This window comes from Bos grunniens, chromosome 12 (genome assembly GCF_055505025.1).
Source record: "Bos grunniens cultivar Pamir isolate PY7600 chromosome 12, Bosgru_T2T1.0, whole genome shotgun sequence".
In the NCBI taxonomy this organism is placed as follows: Eukaryota; Metazoa; Chordata; class Mammalia; order Artiodactyla; family Bovidae; genus Bos; species Bos grunniens.
In genome coordinates, this window is record NC_141176.1 from 18384459 (window position 1) to 18408158 (window position 23700).

The 23700-nt window shown below is 40.0% G+C and overlaps 2 long non-coding RNA genes and 1 pseudogene across 3 annotated transcripts; 2 read left to right on the forward strand and 1 right to left on the reverse strand.

Annotated features, from left to right (window-relative positions):
• The first annotated feature begins 7759 nt into the window (after window positions 1-7759).
• On the forward strand, window positions 7760-15704 carry LOC147361445 (uncharacterized). The gene is made up of 2 exons (XR_015137926.1): window positions 7760-7842; window positions 15530-15704. It is a non-coding gene; the product is annotated as an uncharacterized LOC147361445 (long non-coding RNA).
• LOC147361446 (uncharacterized) lies at window positions 8599-12008 on the forward strand. Its single transcript, XR_015137925.1, has 3 exons — window positions 8599-8736; window positions 9309-9594; window positions 11726-12008. It is a non-coding gene; the product is annotated as an uncharacterized LOC147361446 (long non-coding RNA).
• A 2114-nt stretch (window positions 15705-17818) lies between the features above and the next one.
• On the reverse strand, window positions 17819-18658 carry LOC147361447 (large ribosomal subunit protein uL2 pseudogene; annotated as a pseudogene). The gene has a single exon (XR_015137922.1). The product of XR_015137922.1 is annotated as a large ribosomal subunit protein uL2 pseudogene (transcript).
• Window positions 18659-23700: the final 5042 nt, after the last annotated feature.

Below are 23700 nucleotides of genomic sequence, written 5' to 3' on the forward strand. Positions count from 1 at the left end.
TGTAGTATAATCTGAAGTCAGGAAGGTTGATTCCTCCAGCTCCATTCTTCTTCCTCAAGACTGCTTTGTCTATCCGGGGTCTTCTGTGTTTCCATATGAATTGTGAAATTTTTTGTTCTAGTTCTGTGAAAAATGCCATTGGTAATTTGATAGGGATCACACTGAATCTGTAGATTACATTTGGTAGTATAGTCATTTTCACAATATTGATTCTTCCTACCCAGGAACATGGAATATCCCTCCATCTGTTTATGTCATCTTTGATTTCTTTCATTAGTGTCTTATAATTTTCTGTGTACAGTTCTTTTGTCTCCTTAGGTAAGTTTATTCCGAGATATTTGATTCTTTTTGTTGCAATGGTGAATGGGATTGATTCCTTAATTTTTCTGATTTTTTATTGTTAGTATATAGAAATGCAAGTGATTTCTGTGTATTGATTTTGTATCCTACAACTTCGCTGAATTCACTGATTAGCTCTAGTAATTTTCTGATACTATCTTTAGGGTTTTCTACGTACGGTATTGTACGGTATCATGTCATCTGCAAACAGTGAGAGCTTTACTTCTTCTTTTTCGATCTGGATTCCTTTTATTTCCTTTTCTTTTCTGATTGCTGTAGCTAGGACTTCCAGAACTATGTTGAATAATAGTGGTGAAGGTGGGCACCCTTGTCTTGTTCCTGATGTTAGAGGGAATGCTTTCATTATTCTCAAACCATTGAGAATAATGTTTGCTGTAGGCTTATTATATATGGTCTTTACTATGTTCAGGTAGGTTCCTTCTATGCCCATTTTTTGAAGAGTTTTAATCATAAATGGGTGCTGAATTTTGTCAAAGGCTTTTTCTGCATCTATGGAGATGATCATATGGTTTTTATTTTTCAATTTGTTGATATGGTGTATCACATTGATTTATTTGCATATACTGAACAATCCTTGCATTACTGGAATAAACCCAACTTGATCATGGTGTATGAGCTTTTTGATGTGTTGCTGAATTCTGTTTGCTAAAATTTTGTTGAAGATTTTTGTGTCTATGTTCATCAGTGATACTGGGCTGTAGTTTTCTTTTTTGTGTGTTGTCTTTGGTTTTGGTATCAGGGTGATGGTGGCCTCATAGAATGAGTTTAGAAGTGTTCCTTCCTCTGCAATTTTTTTGAAAGAGTTTTAGAAGGATAGGCATTAGCTCTTCTCTAAATGTTTGATAGAATTCTCCCGTGAAGTCGTCTGGTCCTGGGCTTTGGTTTTTGGGGGATTTTTGATCATAGCTTCAATTTCAGTGCTTGTAACTGGGTTGTTCATAATTTCTGTTTCTTCCTGGTTCAGTCTTGGAAGATTGAACTTTTCTAAGAATCTGTCCAATTCTTCCAGGTTATCCATTTTATTGCCATATGGTTGTTCATAATAGTCTCTAATAATCCTTTATATTTCTGCATTGTCTGTTGTAACCTCTCCTTTTTCATTTCTAATTTTGCTGATTTCATTCTTCTCTCTTTTTTTCCTGATGAGTCTGGCCAAAGGTTTGTCAATTTTGTTTATCTTCTCAAAGAACCACTTTTTTAGTATTATTAATCTTTACTATTGTTTCTTTCATTTCTTTTTCATTTAATTCTGCTCAGATCTTTATGATTTCCTTCCTTCTATCAGTTTTGGGTTTTTTTTTTTTTTCTTTTTCCAGTTGTTTTAGGTATAAAGTTGGGTTGTCTATTCGATGTTTTTCTTAGGACTGCTTTGTCTATTTAGGTATAAAGTTGGGTTGTCTATTCGATGTCCTCTTAGGACTGCTTTGGTTGCAGCCCATAGATTTTTTTCTTTTTTTTTGAGTTGTCGTGTTCTCAATGTCACTTGTTTCTAGAAATTTTTTTATTTCCCTTTTGATTTCTTCAGTAACCTGTTGGTTATTTAGAAACGTGTTGTTTAATCTCCATGTGTTTGTGATTCTTACAGATTTTTTCTTGTAATTGATATCTAGTCTCATAGTGTTGTGGTTGGAGAAGATGCTTGATACGATTTCAATTTTCTTAAATTTACTGAGGTTTGGTCTATGACCCAAGATACGGTCTATCCTGGAGAATGTTTCATGTGCATTTGAGAAGAAGATGTATTCTTCTGCATTTGGATGGAATGCCCTGAAGAAAACAATGAGATCCATCTCATCTAATGTATCATTTAAGACTTGTGTTTTCTTTTTTTTTTTCTCAGGTGAAAAAACAAAATATATTTACCAGTATACTTAAACAACTTCCCATCAAAACCTATTTTGTTTTTCCTGCCCAGCCCTTTAGAGCATATGTTCTATGAACTTACCATTTAGCCAAATATCTTCTAAATTTGGAAAAATGTTTATAACCTACATTTTAAATTACAGTTAAAGCACTTTCCTCTCTTGCCTTCTATCCAGTCTGAATTTTAGATAAACTTGATGTTTCTTTAAGCAAAACCTAATGTTGAAGTGAAGTGAAGTGAAAGTCGCTCAGTCATGTCTGACTCTTTGCAACCACATAGACTCAGTCCATGGAATTCTCCAGGCCAGAATACTGGAGTGGGTAGCCTTTCCTTTCTCCAGGGGATCTTGCCAACTCTGGGATCGAACCAAAGGTCTCCCACATTGTGGGCAGATTCTTTACCAGCTGAGCCACAAGGGAAGCCCCAACCTAATGTTATATGTGACCTAATGTTATATGAAACTATTATTCTGAATATTTATTTTCTTACTAAGGAATTTTTTCTAGCCAAATATTTTCAGTTTTATAGCACTCAGTGTTTTCTTATTAATTTTCTGTTTTGATGATCTGTCCATTGGTGTGAGTGGGGTGTTAAAGTCTCCTACTGTTATTGTGTTACTCTCAATTTTTCCTTTTATGTGTAAGTGTTTGTTTTATGTATTGAGGTGCTCCTGAGTTGGGTGCATAGATATTTACAATTGTCATGTCTTCTTCTTGGATTGATCCCTTGATCATTATGTAGGGTCCTTCCTTATCTCTTGTAATATTCTTTATTTTAAGGTCTATTTTGTCTGATCTGAGGGTTGCTACTCCAGCTTTCTTTTGCTTCCCATTTTCATGGAATATGTTTTTCCATCCTCTCACTTTCAGTCTATATGTGTCTTGAGGTCTGAAGTGGGTTTCTTGTAGACAGCATATATATGGGTCTTGCTTTTGTACCCATTCAGCCAGTCTGTGTCTTTTGGTTGGAGCATTTAATCCACTTACATTTAAAGTAATTATTGATATATCTGTTCCTATTGCCATTTTCTTAATTGTTTGGGGTTGATTATATAGATCTTTTTTTCTTCTGTTGTATTTCTTGACTATATAAGTCCTTTTAACATTTGTTGTAAAGCTGGTTTGTGGTACTGAATTCTCTTAACTTTTGCTTGTCTGAAAAGCTTTTAATTTCTCCATCAATTTTGAATGAGATCCTTGCTGGGTACTGTAACCTTGATTGTAGATTTTTCCCATGCAGTACTTTAAATATATCCTGCCATTCTCTCTGGCCAGCAGAGTTTCTGCTGAAAGATCAGCTGTTAAGCACATGGGGTTTCCCTCCTATGCTACTTGCTGCTTCTCCCTTGCTGCTTTTAATTTTCTTTCTTTGTGTTTAGTCTTCATTAGTTTGATTAGTATGTGTCTTGGTATGTTTCTCCTTGGGTTTATCCTGTATGGGAGTCTTTGCACCTCTTGGACTTGATCAACTATTTCCTTTTTCATGTTGGGGAAATTTTCAACTATAATCTCTTCAAAAATTTTCAGATATGCTTTCTTTCTCTCCTCTTGTTCTGGGACCCCAGTAATTTGAATGTTGGTGCATCTGATTTTGTCCCAGTGGTCTCTGAGACTATCTTCAGTTTTCATTCTTTTTACTTTATTCTGCTCTTCAGAAGTTATTTACACCATTTTATCTTCCAGCTCACTGATTCATTCTTCTGCTTCAGATATTCTGCTATTGATTCCTTCTAGAGTATTTTTAATTTCAGTAATTGTGTTGTCTCTGTATGTTTATTCTTTAATTCTTATAGGTCTTTGTTAATTGATTTTTCATTTTCTGCATTTTGTTTTCAAGGTTTTTGATCATCTTTAGTATCATTATTCTGAATTCTTTTTCAGGTAGTTCCTATTTCCTCTTCATTTATTTGGACTTCTCTGTTTCTAGTTTGTTCCTTCATTTGTGTAGTATTTTTCTGCCTTTATTTTTTTTTTTAACTTATGTTTGAGGTTTCTTTTTCCCAGGCTTCAAGGTTGAATTCTTTCTTCCTTTTGACTTTTGCCCTCCTAAGGTTGGTCCAGTGGTTTCTGTAAGCTTCGTATAGGGTGAGATTTGTGCTGAGTTTTTCTTTGTTTGTTTTTTCTCTGATGGACAAGATTGAGTGAGGTGGTAATCCTGTATACTGGTGATTTGGTTTGTATTTTTGTTTTGTTTGTTGTTTAGACGAGGCGTCCTGCATGGGGTGCTACTGGTGGTTGGGTGATGCCAGGTGTTGTATTACAGTGGTTTCCTTTGTGTGAGTTCTCACTATTCGATACTCCCTAGGGTTAGTTCTGGAGAAGGCAATGGCACCCCACTCCAGTACTCTTGCCTGGAAAATCCCATGGATGGAGGATCCTGGTGGGCTACAGTCCATGGGGTTGCACAGAGTCGGACACGACTGAAGCGACTTAGCAGCAGCAGCAGCAGCAGATTGGTCATAACTTTCCTTCCAAGGAGCAAGCGTCTTTTAATTTCATGGCTGCAATCACCATCTGCAGTGATAGTGGAGCCCAGAAAAATAAAGTCAGCCACTGTGTCCACTGTTTCCCCATCTCTTTGCCATGAAGTGATGGGACCGGATGCCATGATCTTCGTTTTCTGAATGTTGAGCTTTAAGCCAACTTTTTCACTCTCCTCTTTCACTTTCATCAAGAGGTTCTTTAGTTCTTCTTCACTTTCTGCCATAAGGGTGGTGTCATGGGCATATCTGAGATTATTGATATTTATCCTGGCAATCTTGATTCCAGCTTGTGCTTCCTCCAGCCCAGCGTTTCTCATGATGTACTCTGCATAGAAGTTAAATAAGCAGGGTGACAATATACAGCCTTGATGCACTCCTTTTCCTATTTGGAACCAGTCTGTTGTTCCATGTCCAGTTCTAACTGTTGCTTCCTGACCTGCATATAGGTTTCTCAAGAGGCAGGTCAGGTGGTCTGGTATTCCCATCTCTTTCAGAATTTTCCACAGTTTTTGGTGATCCACAGTCAAAGGCTTTGGCATAGTCAATAAAGCAGAAATAGATGTTTTTCTGGAACTCTCTTGCTTTTTCGATGATCCAGCGGATGTTAGCAATTTGATCTCTGGTTCCTCTGCCTTTTCTAAAACCAGCTTGAACATCTGGAAGTTCACAGTTCACGTATTTCTGAAGCCTGGCTTGGCATTAAGTGAGATTAAAACAAATATCCAAAAACGAGAAGCCAAAGATGAACCTAAGACAAATGGCATTTACAAAATCAGGCAAGTTTAAAATAATGGAAAATACACTACATATACATATGTAATATATATACATATACACCCATGAGCAAAGTAAAAACAGTGCAACAAAAATAAAGTACAGTAGATTGATTCAGCCAACAAAGTAAATAAAAAATTATATTTACCAGTTATGAACAAAACTAAAGCACAAAGTGGAAAACAAAACTAAAGCAAGGTGCCAAGTGGAGAATAAAGCAATGAAAACAAAACTAACAAATATGTTGAGAGGAAAGAAAAGAAAGAATAGATATGCAAAGTTAAACAGAGGTAGATGAAGAAGATTTACATACATTAAAGATTAACTGCAAGGGGAAAATAACAATAGGAAAGGCAAACAAAGGAATAAATGTAGAAAAAGTATACTAGGTTTAAAAAATTTTTTAATTTAAATATCAAAAAGAGGAAAAAAAAAGATGGAAGAAGAAAGAAAAAAGGAAAGAAAAGGAAAACTCCACAGAACTGCGAAAGCCCAATGTAGAGGCAGAGGTTTATAGCAACAATAAAAAGTGTGACTGAATATACACATATACATATACACCCATAAGCAAAATCAAAACAGTCCAACAAAAATAAAGTACTATAGATTGACCCGACAAACAAAGGAAACCAAAAATTATATCTACTAGAACAAAACTAACTAAGCACAAACTGGAAAATAAAACGAAAGCAAGGTGCCAAGTGGGGAATAAAGCAATGAAAATAAAACTGACTAATACGTTGAGAGGAAAGGAAAGAAAGAAAGCATAGATATGCAAAGTTACATAGAGGTAGATAAAGAAGATTTATATATATTAGATTAACTGCAAGGGGAAAAGAACAGTAGGAAAAACAAACAAAGGGATAAATGTAGAAAAAATAGTAATAGGTTTAAAAAATTAAAACTAAAAGAAAGAAAGAAAAAAAAACCTCCACAGAGCTGCAAAAGCTCAACGTAGAGGCAGAGGTTTATAACAACAATAAAAAAGGTGACTGAAATAAAAAAGCTCGAAAGCTTAATTAGATTTCATAGTTCCAATAAAATCAACAACTACAACAGAGGGGGTAAAAAAAGAAAAAAAAGGAAAAAAAATCCAGAAGAATCTACAGAACAAGTCAAAACATAAGAATAATAAGTGTTTTTCTGGAGTCACTGCTGTCAGAATCTCCCTCACCGGGAGTCACAGTCCACCTCCCTTCCCTAGGGTGACCGCCAACACTGCGCCCATCTCTGGACCTTCTGTGGGGGCAGCTCAGATTCTCATCTGTTCCTACTCCTATGTGTTCTTGCCTCCAATGTCCACAGCTATCAGAACTAGTGCATTTTCTTTTGTGGGAGCTTTCAATGACATTTTATATATTCTATAGACACAGAGTCTGCCTAGTTGATCATGTGGATTTAATCTGCAGCTTGTACAGCTGGTGGGAAGGTTTTGGGTCTTCTTCCTTAGCCACACTGCTCCTGGGTTTCAATTGTGGTTTTATTTCCACCTCTGGATATGGGCTGTCCACTGGGGTTTGCCCCTGTGAGGGCCAGGTGTGGAGGTGGTGCAGCTGCTTAGGTCGCAGGGGTTCTGGCAGCACCAGATACTCACGGGAGTTGGTGGCCAGGGCAGCAGAAGAAGGGTGCTCTAGAAGGGTATGGCAACCCGTATTGGCCAATATGCTTCAGTATTCTTGCCTGGAGAACCCCTCCCTGACAGAGAAGCCCGGCAGGCCACAGTCTACAGGGTTGCAAAGAGTCAGACACTACTGAAGTGACCCTGTGCGCATAGATCCAAGACTGTTTTTGCCTGTGGCAGCTCTGCCCCAGTGAGAATTGAGCATGAAGGTGGGGCATCTGCTTGACTTGCGTGGACCCTGGTGGCGCCAAGTGTGCAGGGACATGGACTGCCTCCGCCGCAGGAGTTATGGCCCTATCAGAGTCTTTTTTCAAGCCTCTTGTAGTTGGCAATCAGAAGGCTTCTTTCCTCAGTCTTTTTCTGTGCTCCACCTGTTCAGGTACTTAGAGGGCTCCCTTGCCTGGGGTCCTTCTCTATTGTTCAGCAAGTCAGGCACACAGAGGGCACCCCCTGGCTGGGGTCCTACTCTGTAGTTCAGTGCATCAGGCGTTTGATGGGCCAGCCTTTCTTGTTCAGCTGCTGATACTGGCTGTGGGGAGAGAGAGGCTATGGTGATGGCTCCACCCCTTACGCGTGACTCAGCAGTATCGCTTTGCTTCCATGGCTGCACAGCTTTCCTCCACAGGCATTTCCCACCACAGTCTCCTCCCTCACTTCCTTTTGATCCGTCTCTCCACAGTCAACAGCAGCCCTCGCCCTGGGATGGCTCCACAATCCCCAAACTCTGCGTCCCTGTCCGGGGTAGGTATGGCTGTGGCAAGGACTGCCTGATTCTCATTCTATTTAGGCTGCCACAGATCAGCTGTTTCACTCAGCCTTAAATGTTTCTCCTCTGACTCAAGTAATTGCCCCAATGTGGGAATCCGACCCCTGCTTCAGTTCTCTGACCCACTGAGAGCAGGTCAAGTCCTATTAACACTCCTATTTCTCCCCCGAGTTCCTTCGTGCTACCGAGTTTTGCGTGGTTCATTATACTCTTTTCCTCTGATCAGGTACTCCTGTCCGCTCTCAGCTGGTGTTCTCTACATTATTTTTTACTTATTGTCACAATGACCTTGTGAAGAGAGGTGTTAATGTTATACTCCCATTTAACTAAAGAGGAGATTGACACTCAGGCTTCCTGGAATCTTTAACTCTGAGCCCAGACTCTTGAAGTCTTCTGATTCAAATCCAAAGTCCAAACATTCATTTCCTTCCTCAATTTTGTGATACTGATATCAAACAGGGCCATTCTATCTAGTCAGTTAAATATGTACTTGATGGGCACAATAAAATATAATCATTGCTTAACATGTTTGAGAGATTTTATCTGATCTTTAGTAAGGCAAACCCATTTAGGCATACAGAAACAAAGTGCAGAAAGTTTTCCATTTCTCAGAGATTAGAAAAAAGTTTTACATGTTTTCTGTGTTCTTCATCTTTATTATTTCTTGCTTTTCTTGAGCTTCCCTGGTAGCTCAGATGGTAAAGAGTCTGCCTGCAATGCTGGAGATCTGGGTTTGATCCCTGGGTTGGGAAGATCTTTTGGAGAAGGAAATGGCAACCCACTCCAGTATTCTTGCCTGAAGAATGCCATGGACAGAAGAGCCTGGCAAGCCCCAGTCCATGGGGTCGCAAAGAGTTGGACACGACTGAGTGAGTAACACTCATCTTTTCTCATGATAGTCTTTAACTTAAAGTAGGTGAAAAGAATGGAAAAGTGGATAAAAATCTGTGATGGGGGAGACTGGGTTTGGGGTCATCTATAAATCTTGTCATATATAATATATAACCTGTTGCATGGTTTAATTCAAAGCACAGAATTTTAGAACTGGATGGTATTTTAAAGCTGATCTTCTGGAACATTCTTAATATATAACAAAGAGGCTAAAGCCGCAATGGGTTCAGTGACTTTCCTCGGGTCACTCTGTTACAGGGAAGAACTGACTCCTTGTTGCATCTGTTTCTTTTACTTTAACCTTTGCTTCTCCTTGCTTTTGTTTACTAAAAGGACATCGTCAATACATGAAGGCCTGCCTCAGGGAACCCTGCTTCTCTATCTGAGTGTTAAACCAAAATGCCTTTGTTCAGGACCCTGTCCACTTCTAGGTGGCTACAGGAAGGACAAAATTAACACATCCCCTCCCCAAGACTAGCCATTTCAGGAGATATTTGTAAGATTAATGCCCCTTTCTGCTTTACCTCACCTCTCCCCCTCTCTGTTCTAGGAAGGATGCTGGCATCCAGACCCTGATAAGATGGTTATTTTGAGACCACTAGTCTACCATCTTCTCAGTCAGCTAGCTTTCTGAATAAACTCATATTCCGTGCCTCAGCACCTTGTCTCTTGGATGTTACTGGCCTGTGTGGGGCAAGTAGAGCAAGCTTGGACTTGGCAAACAGTCTCAACTGCTTTGATATCAAGTCATGATTTGAACTCAGATCTTTGGCAGTGATCAAGACCATACCCAAGAAAAAGAAATGCAAAAAGGCAAAATGGTCGATCACCATTATGTGAGTTTAACCCATTTTGAAAATTTTTCCCTCTATGAACTGAAGGAAATGCTTGAACAATCTTTTCCTTACACTTGGGGTGGGCACTGGTTTTACCGGATTCTGAAGTGTCCTACAGTTGCAAAAACATGTGCCAAGAATGGCTTCCTACTATTGTGTAAGCTGAGGACCAGGATACAAAGAAGGACTTCAGACAGGGAGATAAAACATATTTAAATAAGGCTATGATTATATTTTTTTTGTAGTTTCTTTAATCCTCTGCAGGAAAAGTTTAAATAAATGTGCCTTTTACAGCCATTTTAATTCCCAAATAAAAGTAGAAGAATATAAGTTTGTTTGTAATATTATGTATCATATTCTAGAAATACTGAAATATAGAAAAATATAAAAATGTAAAACTCATTAGGGAAAACTGAAGCAAAAATATTTTATTATGCTATACTTTAAAATGCAAACATGAAAGTTAAAAATAAATGGCAGGAAATAACTAATTGTTCACTCAATAACAAGCTCTTGGGACAATGGTTTGAAGCAGCTAGATGATGTGTTTCATATCCAGTTTCCTACCATTTTGTATAAACATCGCCTCTCTGTTTCCTTCATGGATAAATTTAACCTGAAAATCAGTCTTGGCGTCTCCAGCGCTGTCCTGTGTGTAGGGCAATGATCAGTCCACAGGTTTTTGACACTGTGGCTCACATGGTACCGTCAGCTGACAGACGTGCGTTACTTCCCCATTTTCTAATGATATTTCTAGACTGTGAACAGGGACTGGTGGTGCCATGTGGTATATAGCTATTTATTCTGGCTTCTAAGAAATTGGAATGTGGGGAACTATTTAGTTCCACAGCATTTGACAGAAGGGAACAGATTTGCTAGACGAGATTGAAAACAAGCCTGTCATTGTAAGGCTGAGAATAAATTGGCATAAATGTAGTATCCTTCCTATATGTATATCCAGTAGTAAAGAATAATATCAACTACCACCAACATTCAACTCAAAGAAGTATTTAAAAAAAATACATAATGGGGGAGAAGGAACACTGATGTACCTATCAACTAACTTCAACAATTATCGACTCTTAGCTGATCTATTTTGTCCCCAGCTATTCCCTTGCCTTCACTGTATTAAAGCATATTCCAGACATCAAATTATTTTATCCATAAATATGTTAGCACCTATCTCTACAAGACAGGAACTCTTTTTTTAAAAAGCAACCATAATACTATATCTCATCTAAAAATTGGATAATAAAAATTCATTAAATATACAGTTACTATTGAAATTTTTTTCTTTTTTTGGCTGCACAGCTTGTGAGATCTTTTTCATTACTTTTTTCCCCATTATATTTGTGAGATCTTAGTTCCCCAACCAGGGATGGAACCTGGGACCCCAATAGTGAAAGAGCTGAGTGCTAACCATTGGACCACCAGGGAATCCCTCCTCCTTTGTTTTAAGTTCATATGTATGGAACAGAATCCAAGTAAGATCCATACATTGCAGTTGGCTGTTTCTTAAATATTTTTTAAATTAAAATTAAAAAATTTTAATTGTGGTAAAATACACAAAACATAAAATTTACCATCTTAACCATTTTTAAATGTGCAGTTCTGTAGTATTAGTGTATTCATCTTGTTATACCACCATCATCACCATCCATCTCCAGAACTCTTTTCATCTTGCATAACTGAAACTCTATGTTCATTACACCAGCACTCCCCACTCCCTGTTCCCTTGGTTGGCAACCATCATTCTACTTTCTGTCTCTATGAATTCAACTACTCTAGGTATCTCAAATAAGTGCAATCATACAACATTTGTCTTTTTGTGGCTGGCTTATTGCACTTAATATAATGGTCACAAGGTTCATCCATGTTGTGGTATGTATCAGAATTTTATTCCTTTTCAAGGCTCAATACCATTCTATTGTATGCATATACCACATTTCATCTATCTGTTCATCTGTTGATGAACACTAGGGTTGCTTCCACCTCTTTGCTATTGTGAATAATGCTTCCATGAACATGGGTGGGCAAATATCTTCCAGACCTTGCTTTAAATTCTTTTGGATATATACCCAGAAAAGGAATTATTGGATCTTATGGTAATTCTACTTTTTTTTCTTTTCAGGGACCACCATACCATTTTCCTTAGGGGCCGCACCACTTTACATTCCAGCAATGACGCACAAGGGTTCCAAGTTCTCTACATCTTTGCCAACTCTTGTTATCTTCTGATTTTCTTTTTTTTTTTTTTTTTTAGACTGTAGCCATCCTAATGGGCATGAAGTGGTAACCCATTGTGGTTTTGATCAGTACTTCCATAATAACTAATTGTAAGCATCCTTTCACTTGCTTTTTGGCCTTTTGTACATCTTCTTTGAAGAAATATCTATTCAAGTCCTTTGCCCATTTTTAAAATAGTTTGTTTTTTGCGGTTAAGTTGTAGGAGTTCTTTATATATTCTAAATATGAATCCCTTTTCAGATACATGATTTGCAAATATTTTCCTCCATTGCATACGTTAAATTTTCAATTTAATTGTGTCTTTTGATGGCTTCCCTGGTGGCTCAGCTGGTAAAGAATCCACCTGCAATGCAGGAGACCTGAGTTCAATCCCTGGGTTGGGAAGATCCCTTGGAGAAGGGAAAGGCTACCCACTCCAGGATTCTGGCCTGGAGAATTCCATGGACTGTATAGTCCGTGGGTTCGCAAAGAGTCGGACACGACTGAGTGACTTTCACTTTGATGTTGTAGAAGTTTAAAATGTTGATGTATTCCAATTTACTTTCACTTTTGTTGTCTGTGCTTTTGGTATCGTATCCAACAAACCATTGCCAAATTCAAGGTCATGAAGCTTTCCCCCTATGTTTTCCTTTAAGAGTTTTTACAGTTTTAGCTCTTACATTTAGGTCTTTCACCCACTTTTAGTTAATCTTTGTATTTGGTGTAAAGTAAAAGTCTTAAAATTCTTTTAATCCATAGATCCTTCACTTTCTTCTTTTGCTATCCTCTGCCTATCGCTTTCATTTCCTCTCCTGCAATTTATTTGTTGAAGAAACTGAGTTGTTTGTCCCACAGGCTGGGTTTTGTTACTAGAACCCTTGTAGTTTCGTTTAACAAGTTTCCCTGTTTCTCTTCACTGCATTTCCCTTAAGTTGGTAGCTCACTCTAAAGATGTGATTTGATTCTGGTTTCTTTCTCTTTTTTTAGCAAGAATACTTCACAGATGATATAAACACATCAGGAGACACATATTATCTGGTATCCTTTCTGATGTGATGGTAGTCACCACTGAACAATAATTACCAGGATCTATTCATTCATAAAGGGCTTCCCTGATAGCTCAGTTGGTAAAGAATCCCCCTGAGTCAGGAAGATCTCCTGGAGAAGGGAAAGGCTAACCACTCCAGTATTCTGGCCTGGAGAATCCCATGGACTGTAGAGTTCATGGGCTGGCAAAGAGTCAGACACGACTGAGCGACTTTCACTTCCACTCATTGATTAAGGTTACCAAAAAAGTGATATTTTAACTCTCTCACTCCCTTTTCTTATTTATTGGAAAAATTCTGTTTAGAGAAACTTATCATCATCAATTAATTAACTATCTTAGAGTTCATAAATAGGATAAATATTTGATTCTTTCCCTTAATTTAACAATTTTCAAAATGAGTTACTTCCTTAGTAACCTCCAATAGTGAAAAATATGTTTTCTTTTTTGTTTTACTATAAGCACATCATGAAAATGAAAGTGAAAATGTTAGTCGCTCAATTATGTCCAACTCTTTGCGACCCCATGGACTGTAGCCCGCCAGGCTCCTCTGTCCATGGAATTCTCCAGGCAAGAATACTGGAGTGGGTTGCCATTTCTTCCTCCAGGGAATCTTCCCAACCCAGGGACTGAATCTGGGTCTCCTGCATTGGAGATGGATTCTTTACCTTCTGAGCCACCAGGGAAGTCCAAGGACACCATGAATTCAATGGGAAAAAAATGGTTGATGTATCTCAATTCATTTTAGTTATTAATTTTATTTGTGCTCAAGTTGTCACATATTTTCAGTGGGAGACTTCTCAATTTGACTCTTGATTCCTTTTGAAATAGTCATATTAATCTTTGATAGCTTTCTTGCTTTCTGGAACGATAAGCTATTCCAGGCTTCTTTTATTAATATTTTCTTCTCCAGATCAAGAATTGGCCAGTTTCTAAGGATCTCTAATTCGTTTTACTGAGAAATTTGGAGATGAAAATCTAGGGTACAAAACATGCTCATTGCTACTGAATTGGGTATTATTTCTAGCTTGTGGGGTCTTAGTCTCTCAAACAGAGATCAAACCCATGCCCCCTGCAATAGAAGCGCAGAGTCTTAAACACTGGACCACCAGGGAGATCCTTCAAAGTATTTTCTAGTTTTTCTTGTGATTTCCTCTTTTACTGGTAATATAGGAGTACACTGTTAATTTTCACATAATTTTTAGTATCCCAAATTTCTTTCTATATCGATATCTATTTTCATTCCACTGTGGTTAGAAAACATACTTTGTGAGATTTCAATCATTTTAATTTTATTGAGTTTGTATTAAGGCCTAGCAGATATCTGTTCTGGAGAATGTTCTATGTGTACTTAAGAAGAATGTATTTTCTGTTTTTGTTGGGTAGAGTTGATCTATAGATGTGTTAGGACTAGTTGGTTTACAAAGTCCATGAAGTCTTCTGTTTTCATGCTGACCTTCAATCTAGTTGTTTTATCCATATAGAAAGGGGATATTGAATTCTCCCACTATTATTTTTGAATTGACTATTTCTCCCTTAAATTCTGCCGGGTTTTGCTTCATGCATTTTGGGGCTTTGTTGTTAGAAGTATACATGTTTAAAATTATTACATCTTCCTAATATATTAACACTTTAATCATCATAAAACTCTTTATCAATAGCAAATAATTTTAAAGTGTCTTTTGTCTGATATTAATATAGCTGCTCCAGCTTTCTTATGCTTATTTACATATCTTTTTTAATACTTTTACTTTCAACTTCTTTGTATCTTGAATCAGAAGTACCTTGTAAATAGTATATAGTTGAATCTTGATTCATGGCCACATCTGCTCAGAGTGAATTTCTTTATACTGAACTGGAGAGGGGTGAAGAGGGGAGTGGGTTGTCACTCAAGTCCCATACACTCTGACTGTTTTTACTGAGGTTTAGTAGATTTTCTTGAGTAAACATTTCATTTGCTGTATGACTTTAGGACAATTTACAGAGATTTTTAATTTTTTTTTTAAATATATATATAATTTTTTACCATTGAGGATTGTTTCACTAGAGAGCAGGTCTGTAGAACTCCTCACCCTGACATTCAGATCATCTCCTTATTTAAGTTCTGATTGTAAAAGATTTCAAACATATGAAAAGGAAAGAAAACACTATAATAAACCTTCATAAATTAAATATTCATTTTAAACAATTATGAAACAAGCGATCATGTCTTATCTTTTTCTCCTTCCTGTAGATTATTTTGAAGCAAATCTTTAGTATCATATAATTCTTCTATAAACACTGCTTTTTGAAGTTAGTTAGTCTCTTCTCCCACTCTCTCCCTCTCTCTTCTCTCTCTAACACACACACACACCCTTCCCTCTCTCCCTGCTCTGCAGTCCCACCTCTGTCACATATCAAATATCCATACATGTTTGGATTATTTCTGGGATCTCTATTCTGTTTCATTTGTCCTTTTATTCATTCCTGTGCCAATACCACACTGTTATAGTTATTTTAACTTTGTAATCTTTAACACCTAGCAGATGGTGATTGCAGCCATGAAATTAAAAGACACTTACTCCTTGGAAGGAAAGTTATGACCAACCTAGATAGCATATTCAAAAGCAGAGACATTACTTTGCCAACAAAGGTCTGTCTTGTCAAGGCTATGTTTTTTTCCAGTGGTCATGTATGGATGTGAGAGTTGGACTGTGAAGAAAGCTCAGCACCGAAGAATTGATGCTTTTGAACTGTGGTGTTGGAGAAGACTGTTGAGAGTCCCTTGGACTGCAAAGAGATCCAACCAGTCCATCCTAAAGGAGATCAGTCCTGGGTGTTCATTGGAAGGACTGATGCTGAAGCTGAAACTCCAATACCTTGGCCACCTCATGCGAAGAGTTGACTCATTGGAAAAGACCCTGATGCTGGGAGGGATTGGGGGCAGGAGGAGAAGGGGACAACAGAGGATGAGATGGATGGATCTCATCCAAGTCGGGATCACCGACTTGATGGACATGAGTCGGGGTAAACTCCGGGAGTTGGTGATGGACAGGGAGGCCTGGTGTGCTGCGATTCATGGGGTCGCAAAGAGTTGGACACAACTGAGCGACTGAACTGAACTGAACTGAACACCTAGTAAATCAAGTCTTTCCACAGTTGCCTTCTTCAAAAATATCTGAACATGTCTTGTCCCTTTTCATTTCCATATAAATTTTATAAACAGCTTGTCATATTGCTTTGAAGATTTAGGAAAAATTTGGCTAACTTTTATCAAATTCAAAAACAATAGCATGTATGCTATTATTTTAATACTACTAAGGTTATTTTAAATAACAGACGTGTAATCTAAAAATTAAACACATAAATATAGACTTAATAAATGTCCACTACTATATATAGTACATATATATGCTATTTGTTAGACAGTCATTGAAATCAGAATGCACATAGCTGCAAGTCAATCTATGGTCTTTGTGGAAGGGAAAATTGAAAGGTGCTTTATCTCCCTCTAGCCTCTAATTAAAAATCTGCAGGCTAGACATTTGCCAAAAAAAGCAACTAGAATCTTAAAATTTAGCATTGACTTATGGGATAGCTTAGGGCTCCCCAGGTGGCACTAGTGGTAAAGAACCTGCGTGCCAATGCAGAAGACGTAAGATCCACGGGTTCGATCAGGGCATGGCAACCCACTCCAGTACCCTTGCCTGGAGAATCCCATGGACAGAGGAGCCTAGCAGCTATAGTCCGTAGGGTGGCAAAGTCCCACATGACTGAAGCAACTTAGCATGTATGCATGCATGGGATAGCTGAATGAAGGGCCATATAAATACATAAATATAGAAGCTGATTCGGGAGAAGGCAATGGCACCCCACTCCAGTACTCTTGCCTGGAAAATCCCATGGACAGAGGAGCCTGGTGGGCTGCGGTCCATGGGGTCGCTAGAAGTCGGACACGACTGAGCGACTTCACTTTCACTTTTTGCTTTCATGCATTGGAGAAGGAAATGGCAACCCACTCCAGTGTTCTTGCCTGGAGAGTCCCGGGGACAGTGGAGCCGGGTGGGCTGCTGTCTCTGGGGTCTCACAGAGTCGGACACGACTGAAGTGACTTAGCAGAAGCTGATTCAAATGTGGCATGCATGAAGGAGTACAAAAGAACCTTGAAGGAGCCCAGAGAAGGATAGTGGAAATAAGAGTTCATTGCCTTATCTATTCCATCCCCTTTTCTTCGTTTTAAATCTGATTGAGTCCCCAATAACAAGTGAGATGTTCAGTTCAGTTCAGTGGCTCAGTCGTGTCTGACTCTTTGTGACCCCGTGGACTGCAGCACACCAGGCCTCCCTGTCCATCACCAACTCCCGGAGTTTATCCAAACTCATGTCCATTGAGTTGGTTATGCCATTCAGCCTTCTCATCCTCTGTTGTCCTCTTCTCCTCCTGTCCTCAATCTTTACCAGCATCAAGGTCTTTTCAAATGAGTCAGCTCTTCATATCAGGTGGCCAATGTATTGGAGTTTCGGCTTCAACATCAGTCCTTCCAATGAATATTCAGGACTGATTTCCTTAAGATGGACTCCTTGGATCTCCTTGCAGTCCAAGGGACTCTCAAGAGTCTTCTACAACACCACAGTTCAAAAGCATCAGTTCCTCACCACTCAGCTTTATTTATAGTCCAACTGTCAAATCCATACATGACTACTGGAAAAGGCATAGCTTTGACTAGACAAACCTTTATCGGCAAAATAATGTCTCTGCTTTTTAATATGCGGCCTAGGTTGGTCATAGCTTTTCTTCCAAGGAGCAAGCGTCTTTTAATTTCATGGCTGCAGTCACCATCTGCGGTGATTTTGGAGCCCAGAAAAATAAAGTCTCTCACTGTTTCCATTGTTTCCCCATCTATTTGCCATGAAGTGATGGGACTAGATGCCATGATCTTAGTTTTCTGAATGTTGAGTTTTGTGTGTGTGTGTGTGTGAAAAGAAACCAGTTTTATTGAGCCACAGCCCTAGTTCTCCTTCTCCTGCACAGTCTTGGTTCCCCGGAGACGGCCAGTCCAGCGGGCAGCAATGAGACCCACTTTCCGGCCAGCAGGGGCATCTCTGCGGATAGTAGAGGGTTTGCCGATGTGCTGGTGGTTGCCACCTCCGAAGGGATGCTCGACAGGGTTCATGGCCACACCCTGCACCAGTGGCCAGCAGTTCCTCTTTGCCTTATACTTGTGGTAGGCACAGCCGGCCTTCAGAATGGGCTTGTCAATGCGGCCACCTCCAGCCACCACACCGACCACAGCTCTGTTGGCAGAGGAGATGACCTTTTTGGAGCCCGAAGGCAGCTTCACTCGCGTCTTCTTTGTCTCAGGGCTGTGGGAGATGACTGTGGCATAGTTTCCGGAGGCTCTTGCCAGCTTGCCTCGGTCACCAGGCTTCTCCTCCAGACAACACACGATGGTGCCCTCAGGCATGGTGCCCACCGGGAGCACGTTGCCGATGTTGAGCTGGGCCTTCTTGCCACAGTACCCAGACTGGCCGGTGTGGATGCCCTCAGCAGCGATGAACAGCTCTGTCCGCTTCTTAAAACGGTACGGATCCCGGGAAACCACTTTGGCAAGGGGTGCTCCGCGGCCCGGGTCGTGGATGACGTCCTTCACGATGCCCTTGATATATCCGTGTCGCTCGGCGAAATCCACGGCGCGTAAGCGCGCAGCGCCGTTTCTGTGCTTCACATGTGCGCGGAACACGGAGCCGGCGCCCTTCCTCTGCCCATGGATCACGCGGCCCATGGCGGCGGTCTGCTGCAGAGCACGGCCCAAAGAGCTGAATGTTGAGTTTTAAGCCAACTTCTTCACTCTCGTCTTTCACTTTCATCAAGAGGCTCCTTAGTTGTTCTTCACTTTCTGCCATAAGGGTGGTGTCATCTGCATATCTGAGGTTATTGATATTTATCCTGGCAATCTTGATTCCAGCTTGTGCTTCCTCCAGCCCAGCGTTTCTCATGATGTACTCTGCATAGAACTTAAATAAGCAGGGTGACAATATACAGCCTTGACGTACTCCTTTCCTGATTTTGGAACCTGTCTGTTGTTCCATGTCCAGTTCTAACTGTTGCTTCCTGACCTGCATACAGATTTCTCTGGAGGCTGGTCAGGTGGTCTGGTATTCCCATCTCTTGAAGAATTTTCCACAGTCTGTTGTGATCCAAACAGTCAAAGGCTTTAGCATAGTCAATAAAGCAGCAGCAGATGTTTTTCTGGAACTCTGTTGCTGCTTCGATGATCCAACAGATGGCAATTTGATCTCTGGTTCCTCTGCCTTTTCTAAAACCAGCTTGAACATCTGGAAGTTTACGGTTCACATATTGTTGAAGCCTGGCTTGGAGAATTTTGAGCATTACTTTACTAGCGTGTGAGATGAGTGCAATTGTGCAATAATTTGAGCATTCTTTGACATTGCCTTTCTTTGGGATTTGAATGAAAACTGACCTTTTCCAGTCCTGTGACCACTGCTGAGTTTTCCAAATTTGCTGGCATATTGAGTGCAGTACTTTCACTGCATCATCTTTTAGGATTTGAAATAGCTGAACTGGAATTCCATCACCTCCACTAACTTTTTTCCTAGTGATGCTTCCTAAGGCCCACTTGACTTCCCATTCCAGCTTTCATTCCAATCCCAAAGAAAGGCAATGCCAAAAAATGTTCAACACACACACACAGAAGTCACTCAGTCGTGTCCGACTCTTTGCGACCCCATGGATTGTAGCCCACCAGGCTCCTCGGTCCATGGGATTTTCCAGGCATGAATACTGGAGTGGGTTGCCGTTTCCTTCTCCAAAAAAATGTTCAAACTACCGCACAATTGCACTCATCTTACACGCTAGCAAAGTAATGCTAGTGTGTGGGATATTAGAAAGGTTTTGATCTCTTGTCTAGATTTTGAGTTTTGTCTAAATACCCACTAAATGGATGTGTTCTATTTTTTAAATTTTTACTCATTTATTACTTATTTGGCTGGGTCAGGTCTTAGTTGCATCATGCGGGATTTTTTGCTGCAGGATCTTCTGGACTCCTTAGGTGTGGAGTGTAGGCTCCAGAGCTCAGGTTCAACAGTTAGGCTTAGTTACTGCACGGCATGTAGGATCTTATTTCTCCAAGCAGGGATGAAACTGTGTCCTCTACATTGCAAGGGGGAGTCTTAATCACTGGACCACCAGGGAGGCCCTGATGTGTTTTATTTTTCAAAATGCCTACTGTTAAAGCACTTAATTCAGTTGAACTTGGAATGACTATGGAAAATTGGAATAGCTCTGTGTTGATTATTGACCTTTGCCCAGAGCATTCTGCAGTACTTATCTCCTCTGCTTCTTGGACAATAGACTGAACTTGCTACTTGCCTCTGTCTGTGATAGTTGCCTTCCATGCTGCCAGCTCCTGCTTCTTCCTAGGACTTACGCTGCCAACTCCTAGGTTTCTCCCCACTAAAATAATGGAGAAGCTAATCACATATCTAGCCACCGTATAGGCTGGAAAAATTCCATGTTGGCACAAAGAAAAGACTTGTCCGCAGGCCCCACAGTTCTGATGCAAGACTTCTTGGCTGTTCTGCCATCAGCCAAACCTTATGTAGAGTCTTGAGCAGTTTGCCACTCCCAGATTCCTTTATTTAGCTGACAGGTGGCCCTGCATCCTACAGCTGTGGTCAAAGTCTCACAATCAGCCTTTTGTTGGAGTGAAATGAAGACTGTTGGTTTCCTATGAAATAACTAGAGTTCCCGATAGAGCCCTTTACATAGGGTTTTCAGGAGTTTAGTGATCCACCAGAGCTGGTAAACATTCCATGCTTATATTCACCACAGTTCTATAACTTTCATCTCCCGGACACAAAAAGAGATTACCACAGACTTTACTATGTGAGTAGTTTCAAGATTAATTCATGATAGCTGATCCACGTTGTTGTACAGCAGAAACTAAAACAACACTGTAAAACAATTCTTCTCCAATTAAAATAATACTAAAAAAGAAAGGCAAAGGAGTGATTCATGGATCTCACCCACAGCAGTGGCAGCAACTTCCCTAATTGAACCCGGCAATAAAACCAGCTGCAGTGAAAGCCTGACATCAGTTCAAGTTTCCTTTATCCAGATCTCAAGTACTCAAGCCTGACATCCCTACCCCTCCGTCTCTGAGGATTCTTTCCCCTAAATCTGACACCCAGGAGTGAGTGAATGCAGCCCATTCATCCACAGGAGGCTCAGTCTGTCTCTGTCAAATGGCCCTAGCTCCAAAGGCAGAGCTCCCTGTCTCTCTTACCTCGACCCATTCTGTCTTTGGCACTGTGCTTCCTGCAATCCATTTGCAGAACTCTTGCCCCACACAGATCATCAGAGCTCTGGGTGCACTAGGGGACTTCACTGTCTTGAAAGACTTGTGGACAAGGACTGACCTGGGGATGGAAGGATCTTCTGAAAGGCTTCTCCTCTTTCATTCGGGCCTTGAGCTTGGAGGCCCAGACAAAAGAACAGTAGGATGCTCTTATCACATCAGGCACTAATGCAATGACTTCCTAAATGACCTCCTCCTGTCTGTTATTTTCCTCTTTTCAAGTCTCCACCCAGCAGTCAGGAAATTTGACTGTGTCCTTCCTTTATTTAAAATCCCTTCCTGTCTCCCACACTGTGGCCTGCAAAGGCCCTGTACACCCGTGCCAACCTCTCCAATTCTATCCCACGCCACCTTCCTCCTGTGCTGTGCTCCAATTTTCTTTTAGTTCTTCATATGCCACGCTCCCTTCTGCCTTGAGGGCTTTCCACATGCCATTCTCTTTGATTCTTTAATTTATTGATTCCCACTCATCTTTCAGAGCTCAGTTCAAATGTGACTTTCTCAGGAAAGCTGCCCTTCTGTCCCCCGATGAATTCCCTCATTTTACCTTTTACCCTACATCCCATTCCTTCCTAGTCTGTAATTATAAATCTGAGTAATTTTTAATGTCTTCCTCCCAATCAGCTGGTAAGATTCATGAAGGCAGAATCTCGGCCTATAAAGGCTCCCCCTCTGAGTATCCACATGGTAGGGGCTTGGTAAATATTTACTGGATGAATAAATTAACAAAAAAAATATGGGAAAGTTACTCTTGAAGGCCTCACCAGCTGGTGAATACACAGTTCTATCACATTTGTGATGAATCTTTTCTTGCATATGACATGCAGACACTAGACAGCTGCAGGAGTGGGTGCCTGGCTTCTCCTCTAGTTCTTTCTCTTAAGTCTCTCTCTTTTCCCCTCTGGCCCACTCAAAATACCAAAGCAAGCGTGGACACACACACACACACACACGTATTCATACACACAGCATACAGATGGCAAAGGTAGGTTTAGAACTTTGGCTTCTTGAAATATACAAAAATACTTTTCCCTCCTTTTTTCTTTATTTAGTGAGATCTGTTAACTAGCCCCTTCTGTTAAAAAATGTCAATCAAAAAATAACGTAGCCCTTCTTTAAGAATTGTAAATTTCTCAAAAGTCTAATTCCTAGAGATTCTAATAAAAACTCAGACAACTTGGAACGATCTTCTAAAGGCATGTTTTTCACTCATACCCTTCTCTTGCTATTTAACTTTCACTTATGGATTTTGCTTTATTAAAAGATCATAGGCTGCTTGAGGAGAGAGTTTATAGGTTTTCTTCTTTATATTCTTCCCATACCTGTGCATAAAGAGGGACTTAACAAATTTTTTCTCAATTGCTTTCAGAAAGAGAAGTTAAATTGAAAAGGGAAAGAAAATGAACTAATCCTTAGGAGAAGTTATTACAAAACTGTACATTCTAAAATTATATTTCTTGACATGACAAAGGAAAATGAAGGCTGTAACAAGAAGGTAAACCTGTACTCTAGCTAGTAGAAATAAAAGCCATGCTAACTGTGACTAAATAGAGTAATAAAGTAAATAAAAGTTACTATTCAGAATGGAAAGATGACAGATTCAGGAAGCACCTTTTTAATGGAAAATTTATTTTCGAAAGCTTCTCTGGATTAAAAAGTCCGTGAAGGAGTACTTCCTGGTAGTTAGGACTCTGCGCATCCACTGCAAGGAGTACAAGTCAACCCCTGGGCCGTGAAGTAAGATCCCAGGTGCTGCTCAGGGCAGCTAAAATAAAATAATACAATTTTTTAAAAAATTAACATTAATTTTAAAAAAGTCCCTATGACTTAACCTTCTATTATGGCCAATTTTAACTCATTCTTAAAAAAACCTTGTTTGGCTGCATTGGGTCTTAGTTGTGGCTCATGGGCTGTGCTCTGCCACACGTGGGACCTCCTTCCACATGTGGAATCTTTCAGGGGTGAATGTGGGATCTGGTTCCCTGCCCAGGTTTTGAACCCAGGCCTCTCACACTGGGAGTGCAGTGTCTTAGCCGCTGAACCACCAGGGAAGTCCCAACTCATTTCCCCAGTTAACACTTTTTTACTTGTCTCATGGAATTTTCATAAACCCTGAGAGGACTCAGGGCATAAGCAATTAAGTAGAAGAAGATAATGAATCAGAGAAAAGCTTCAGTTAATGAATCAGAGAAAATTAAAGATCGTTTGGGTTGAGAGGAAAGGGAAAGTCCAGATGGCAAATAGAACAAGAGAAGAACTTGCTCTATGGGTCACTGAAGACAGACTGATCCTGTTCCCAGTGGGGAGGAGCAGAATGACAGAAACATCGGGTAAGTTTATGGGATCCAAGAGGAGAGGCAATCTACATGTGTTCTTAGAAAGAGGCCCAAGGAGACCCAAGATTTCAGAGGCTGAAGGGCTGTGTGACAAGTCTAAAGTGTGGGACAGCTTATAGAGTCCCATCTGATGCAGTGTGGTA